Here is an 8,193-nt window from a genome sequence, read left to right as displayed (position 1 = left end):
GTTTCTCTATTTTTAGCGAAGTTTGTCAAGATCTTTATTTTTCTGTGCACAACAATTTCCAGCATGATTTTATGGAAATCTGTGGTGAAGAAATTGTGGATGTCTGTAGTGAAGTTCTGCATGTGGAAAAAAAAGATATTTCCATGTGCACAGAACAATACAAAAAAGCTTTATACTTTAAGTAAAACATAAAAAAAAACCAATATGGAAAAATTTCAAGTGCTCTTCTCTATTGCAAGCCATGCTTCAGCCATTGGACTGACTGGTTAAGTCTGTTTTTACCTGTCTTATGTCAGTCTGGAAGGGGCTTCAATGTGCAACCCACAAATTTCCTTTGTCACTGGGTCCGTATTTCTGCAAATTTCACAACTGGGATTACGTTAACTTTTCTGCCTTGCCTTCTGTATGGTTAATAGTGCATACTATCTTGGCCCCTTATGTCTCTGCTTTGCAGTGGTGCCTAGAAAATACTGAAGCAGCGTGCTACCAATAGCCTGTCCCACAGCTGTGTGATCCTTGCTGCCCTTGTCTGTATCCTTATTTCTTTCTACCATATTTTGTACAGTCTCTGAGGCGTGTGGTGTTTGTGTTTGCACAGTGCCGGTGCAGCTGGCTGCTCCTCTGCTGCTCTGTTTCACACAGGGTTTGGTTCCGTAGGCTTGTTCCTCAGCAGCAAAGGCAGATTGACACTTGTCTTAAACTGCAGGTCCCATCTCTTGGCTATGCTGAAAATCTGTTTGAGATGGCTTCAAGGAGAAAAATTACATTAGACTCATTTTGTAGGAGGAAAGAAGCCTGAGACAGGTAAGATCGCTCCAGCTCAGGGTTGTTCCATGGACACATGCAGATATGTACTGAGGGTCCAGGTGGCAGGAGATGGTATTTGACCCCCTCCTAAGCTTTTGCTTTGCCTAATCTCTCCTAATTTTTGCTGAGTATATTGAAATGCTTATAATAAGCTTTTTTAAGAAGCCACAATTGAATTACAAACCATCAAGACAGAGAATTTGCTAGCACGCTGCTGTGCTAGCAACAGCATTCCAGTTTCCTTCTTCTGGAAAAGCTATTGCATGGTAGGAAATGTTGAAGAAGGATGAAGACTTAGAACAATGTTCTGTTCAGAAGAATCTGCCAGGTACTCAGCCTTTAATCCTACAGTCCATCAGTCTGTTCTTAGCAGACAAAACCATTAATCTGAAAAAGAGATGCAGATGTTTAGGTCAAGATCTTTTCTACCAATTTATGTATTCAGAGTAGTTGAGTGGAGCTGCTTTGCTTTGATGTTTTCTGTTTAAGCAGTGACACGAAGAAGGACTCACAGGAACGTGCATGAAGGGCTGAGCTCTTCTGAGCTCACCAGGGAGCTGCCCGGTCTGCGTGGTGCCATGAGGAAAATCACTCTGCCAGTGCATGCACAGACAGGGATATAGACACATAGTTGTTATTATTGCAGTGCTTCTGTTTCTGTTTGGAATTGGGTGATTGAGAGAGACATTTGCTCTCTCAGCTGTGCAGGGTTGCAATATGACAGTGTGGTGGGTTGACTCTGGCTGGATGCCCAGTTCCCTCCAAAGCTGCTCCATCATGCCCCTCCTCAGCTGGACAGGGGAGAGAAAATACCTCATGGGTTAAGATAACATCAGGGAGAGGTCACTCACCAATTACCGTAATGGGCAAAACAGGATAGAAAAATGAAAAGTAAAGCTAAATCTTAAAAACACCTTCCTGCCACCAATCCCTTCTTTCTGGGTTTAACTTTATTCCTGATCCTCTGCCTCCTCTCCGCAGCGGCACAGGGGGACAGGGAATGAACGTAATGGTCAGTTTGTCACATGTTGTTTCTGCTGCTTCTTCCTGCTTAGGGGAGGACTCCTCAGAGTCTTTTAATGTTCCAACATGGAGTCCCTCCCACAAGAGAAGTCCACCACAGACTTCTCTCACTGTGAATCCTTCCCACAGACTACAGTTCTTCACAAACTGGTCTAGTGTGGGTCCCCTGGAGGGTCACAAGTCCTGCCAGAAAACCTGCTCCAGGGTGTGCTCTTCACTCCATGGAGCCACAGGTCCTGCCAGGAGCCTGCTCCATAGTGAACTTCCCATGGGGGTAACATTCTTCTTTAGATATCTACCTGCTCCAGCATGGGGTCCTCCAGAGACTGCAGTTGGGTGTCTACTCCCCTGTGGACCTCTGTGGGCTGCAGGGGCACAGCTGCTGCCCTATGGGCTGCACATGTGCTGCAGGGGAACCTCAGCTCCGGTGCCTGGAGCACCTTCTCCTCCTCCTACTTCACCGACTTCAGTGTTTTTGCAGTGCTGTTTCTTACATGTATTTTCACTTCTCTCTTCTCTACCTGCAATTTGCTTCTGTGCAATAACTTTTTTTCCTTCTTGACTGTGTTATCCCAGAGGCCCTGCTACAATTGCTGAGGGTTCTTCTTGTAGCCAGCTGGCATTGGTTCTGTTGGTCATGGGGGGAGCTTCTGACATCTTCTCACAGAACTCACCCCTGTAGCCCCTTGCTACCAAAACCTTGTCAGGCAAAACCAATACAGGCAGAAAGAGCAGGACTTGCAGAATTCCTTGCAAATGAAACAGCTTGTAGGCAGGGGCTCCATACACAGTCTGTTAGCTCAGTGGTCTGAGAGACTCTGAGTCAGAAGGACTTGCTTGCAGAATTTGATTTTCCTAGAATATTCTCCTGTCCTGTGGCAGGAAATGCTTGCAAGGTTTTCTGCTCTGTAGAGACATGTATGTTACTGTACTGAGAGAACCAGCCTACTGTGCTGGACAAACACATCCCTGTAACCACTCAAGATTTGGACACAAACACACTCTGAAAGCTTGCTTTTACCATAGTCTGCAAACTAGTCTGTATTAGACAAGGTAAATGCTGAGTTCTCTGTTGTCTTCTCATTTATTCTGGTAATAGTGAGGAGGGTCTGGGGAACTTTATACCATACGAATTCTCATCTCTTTACAAACTGGTTGCATTGTCCTGGCAGCACTACTCTTTATGCAAACAGAACCACTGTCTCTGTTTAAGGGAGGCATTAACTGATGGCCATTGGCTGGCACACGGAGCCAGACCCAGGCAAATGGGATAAAACAGAGGAAAAGAAATTTTGTTTCAACTTTTTAGCAGTGGGACAGGAATACCAGAGTTGCTTTGGGAGCAAAATACAGTCGTAATGGGAGAAACTGTAATCACAGAAAGGTTTGGGTTGGAAGGGACTTTCAAAGACCATCTAGTCCAAACCCCTGTCATAAGCAGGGACATCCTTCACTAGATCAGGTTGCTCAAAGCCCCATCCCACCTGATATTGAGCACAACTCAGTCTCAGAGCAGGAACCAGAGTCTGGTGTACTTTCCCAAACTCAAACCTGAAAGATTTATGCACTCTCAATTTAAAAGTATTTACCTCATCCACATAGCTACAGACCACTTGAGTACTCAGTTTTCCTTTTGAGGAAAGAACAGTGCTGACTTTTATGCCCCAAATCTTATTTGGGACTTGCTTTGAAATAATCTTCTCTTTCTGAAATAATCTCACTCCCATTACTTGGTGCACTTTTATCCTTTTTATTTTCCTGACTTTTAATACTTGTTCCTCTGTATTCATGCTTGGGGAAACAGTGATGTCCTGTTCTTATGCCAGGATTAGGCCTCTTCTGCCCCTCAGAAGCATTATGAATAAGAAACTTCTAGTCCGTATAAATACAAATACAGATGTGCTTCACATGCACTAGTAAGATTAAAGTGTGTGTCTTGCAACTACTGGCTTTTGATTGAGAGATTTGATTTCCATCACACTCATGTTGATACTGGATATAAGGTAACTAAATCATATTTCAGTCTCTAAGAGTTATAAGGCAGTGTAGGAAGCCAGGAAGTTGCTTTAATGTACTAAGAGATGAAAAGCAGGGAGATTATAACAGAGGTTATAGGGAAGAGCATGGTGAATAGAAACTACAACTTAGTATCAATAGAGCACGATAGCAGAAAGTGGAGACTAATAGTGCTCAGTTAAATGCTATGATCCTATTGGAACAATTAAATGTCTATCAGAAATATTAAATGTAGGCTAGAAAAACAGCAATCAGTCTGAGTGACAGTGAGCTGCTGGTGTGCATACAGGATGAAGAGAACTTCTGAAAATTACATGGCAAGTCAGCTGTGTAGGTAAGTCCCTCCTGAGCCGAGCTGAGACATTTCCATATAAAGTGAACGGCAACAAGCGTGTTTGGGGAACCATGTGCCAGGAATAAATGCCATGCAGCTGTCACTGCACACAGCAAATGTTCTGAATTTTACAAACTATTCCCCTGACAGTATTGGGTGGATGGAGAGCCATCCCAAACACTTAGATTATGAGAGATTTAGAGTGATAACATTTTCCATACATTAGAAAATCTTCAGGTTTACCAGAATATAAAAAGTTTTAGTTTCAGAACTCCAGTTCTGTTATGCCTGTAAATATCACAGAAACACTTTCTGTTTGCAAAGTGAAAATGATAAAGATTTGTTTAGGAATACTAAAGAAGATTAATAGCTACTGTCTCCAGTTTGCTTTGTTTTGTGTATTCTTCTCACTGCTACAATTAAGGATTTCTTGTCATTATCACTTTCTGTGTGTCACTATGGTTTTCTATAATTTATTGGGAAGAAAAGAGGGAAAGACATTTCATTCATCATTGCAAATCTCTTTTATGTGTGTTAATGTATTTTATATGAAGTGATTACACTGATAACATCAGTATTGCATATTTCTTATGCAAATAACTTGCTCTGCCTTAACTAATATGTGTCCTCTTGGGGCAGAATCAGAATTGCACTGCTTTGTCCAAACTCCCTGAAAGGCCATACCTGACATCTCAAGTAGCCACAAATGAATCATCTTCCTTCTCCTGCCTGCCTCCTCACCAGATATTTGCTACAGAGATGCTTGCTGAATGCAGACAGCTTGTTCCTGTGCCTGATGGTGCTCTTGTCCACAAGATATAAATTTCTAAGCTGAGCCACCTCATCTAACTGTAGAAGATATCTCTGTTGATGCCTATATCTCAGGTCAACAGCAAAACTCTGGATATTTTTTATCTGACTGACTTCATTTTGCATAGTATCCCTTCTGCATTTGCAGCAAGCCACCACTGGTATGCAAATACTGTAATATTCTTAGAAACATTGCAATGATTTTAAGCTATTTTAAAGGTGGCCTTGTTTAAATTAGTCTAATCTGTGACTTTGCCAATAATATCAAATATAGGATATTGTGGATTTGAAGGATAACCCAAGAGGATTGCCAGAGGCAATCCTGCAGGACTCCTTGTTCTGTCTGTGTCTTTTTCCCTTCATTTCCAGTAAATAAAGTGGTCTAAGCATTTTACTTTAGGACTTAACTTAAAGCCTCCTGGGAACTGATGGATAGTAGCCCTTCTGCCTATTGTGAGCTCTGGATCAGGCTCTGAGGTAGGTGGCTTAGCCAGGAGTCTGGATACACTGGGCCTGATGTAGCATGAGAGAGGGGTGCAGGTGCTTGTAGATCTGCGAGGCATGAGGGCCTCCCCATAGGCAGGCCCTCCATATAGGCAGCTCTGTGGAGGTACATCTGGGCACTGACTGGATCAGGGACACAGAGCAAATGCTCTGATGTGAAAATTGTGTCCCCCCCTTAAGCAGGCTATGCCTGTGCTTTACCATTACAAAACAGCAACCTCAATGAGAGCAGTACTTTTTCCTTTGATTTTACAAAAGCAAAGGCAGGAAATATCCGACTCACAACTGAATAAGGTGGAGAGATGTGTCATTGCAGTATCAGTAATTGATTTTCTCCTTTCAATTCAGAAATGCTCTGTATTATCACTTCAACGTGATGACAAGCTTACTTTTGTTGTAAAATTAATGCCCTTTATCTGAAAAAGAAAATCAATCTTCTATCACAATAATCAACTATATAGATGTATTTATTTTTAGCTATGTCTTTGTATTATATTCCTACTGAAATTTAAAATAAAAGGAAAACTATAGAACAAAAGTAGAATAAATTGATGTGAAATATGTATTTTTGTAAATGATTTTGTGCTTCCTCATGTGATGTCTTATTCAGACTCTAGATCAAAACTGAAACTGTGGTTCCAAGGCCTAGAGAGAATTTAGAAATTATTAACAATAAAAGTAGTTCACAGTCTGTTGCTGAGCCATCCTGTCTCCTCAGATAGTTCATCTTTGATGCTTTGTGCAGAGTAGGAGATGAAGCAACACATTTATCATCATATTTGACTGCTAAAACACACATCAGTCCCTTATGGTAGGCTTCTTATACACTTGGATGAGTTTAAAGTATAAATTTGTGACCAAGGAACTGCTAGAGCATCCATCTCAGGGAGGCCGAGTCCTTTAGAATATGCTGCAGCTCTCTTTGGCAATCATTTGAGTTACAATCTGGCAATATCTAAAGCTCTGTTAGAACAATGGCAGAGAATCCTGCACTCCTGCTATTGGAAAGCAAATCGTGCCTGTAGTTCCAATTTCAAAGCTCCCCAGCCTTTCACACTGCCTTGTTCTTCTAGTTAAAGATGTCAAGGATAAGAAACAGAGAAGAGGTTCTTCATTCTTTTTTTTCCACTTGTTTCTTGCTTAGTTTCCAAAAGTGATTTGCACAGTATAATCTTGATACATTCTTTTGTTCTCTCTAATCTAACAACACAAATCTGCTTGGTTTTTGCCCTTCTTCTTTCTTTCCAAATCAATGTTCTGTGCACAACATCCCTTTCTGAGGACTTGTTTTTGTGCGCCATCCAGCCTTTCACCTTTATTTATGTACATACTCCCTCTCTCTGTTCTCGTGACCTCAAAATTCTCACCCACATCAGATTTCCTAATATACCAATACAGAAAGAATCCCTCGACTCACAAGTAAGTCCATGCTTGAGTCCCTTGAAAATTCTAACATCTTATACTTCCCATTCAAATAATTTCTTCAGATTATTTGCCTCTGGACCTCTACAGGCATCTCAAGCTAGGAAATTTTAACATAAAGGTCTTTAGTAAACAGCCAATCTGGTAACTAGCCTGATGCTGGTTTTAATTTATCATAAGAACTAGTTTCTGGCATGAGGGGTTATGCCCTTCAAGGGAGAACAGTTTCTTTGAGAAATGCTTCCTATCTTATTTTTTATTTATTTATTTTTTTATTGCCACTGTAATGATTTCTGCTGCATCTGATTTCTCACTTCACATCTCACTCTCCTCAATTTTCATCCTATATTCTGAGGAAGGCTCAGAGTATGTTTTACTTAGAATTCATGATTGCCTCTCACCAGGCTACCAGAATGCAAGGATATATATTTCATCTGGCCCAACCATTGAGTTCTCCATCTTCCTTCAGATTGCTTCCTCTTAAATTGTCTTTCACTTAAACTACTGCAAAGACACTGGAAACTAGCATCCATATTCAGAGCATAAGAAATATTTCTGAGTCCTCCGGACAGTTCAGTATCTTTTTTAATCAATGAGAAATAAATTGAGCTCTCCTCTAGCATCAGAACTCTCTACTCTGCCCTTCGTGAACTGGGATTTGAAGAGAGGGCCTCAGATAGAACTTTTAATGGAGGCATCTGTTTCTGGGAGGTGGTTTGGTTTAAGCCCTTCTGTGCCACTAGCAAGAGAAGCCTATCACCTGTGGCTGGTAACACTGTGTGTGGGCCTAAGGGCAAGTGTCTATTGCAAGCCTCCATGGTGGAGGCTAGAGGAAGCTGGTCACCCTATGAGGTTCCTGTCTGTCTAAACAAGCACTTCCCATGGTACCTAAGATGACAGAGGAATGCAGGAGTCCTGCCTTTGGACTTGACCTGGTTTCACAGTTGTGCAGACCAGAGGTACACTGTTACAGTACTTTCCCCTCTGCTGCCTCATAAAGTAACATAGTCTCCTTATCGAGACTAACTTAAGCCTCAGACAAAGAAACAGTTCCAGTGTATCTCATTATCTGTATTCCCTTAAAAGAAAAGCAACTGAAATGCCTGCTGAGATATCACCTTATTCAGCATTGCAAACATATTCAGTGAAAGCAGTGATTTACCACACCATTCATTAAAGCTGAACTTTTCTTCACCTGAATGGTTTGTAGGTCAGTGTATTCAAAGAACATTTTTGAACATGGGTTCGAGTTTTGTTTATTGTTTTTTATCAGAAAT

This window comes from Myiozetetes cayanensis, unplaced genomic scaffold, assembly GCF_022539395.1.
Source record: "Myiozetetes cayanensis isolate MyiCay16 unplaced genomic scaffold, myiCay2020 scf5-8, whole genome shotgun sequence".
In the NCBI taxonomy this organism is placed as follows: Eukaryota; Metazoa; Chordata; class Aves; order Passeriformes; family Tyrannidae; genus Myiozetetes; species Myiozetetes cayanensis.
The sequence above is the reverse complement of the archived record's forward strand: the minus strand, read 5'-3'. Positions refer to the sequence as shown.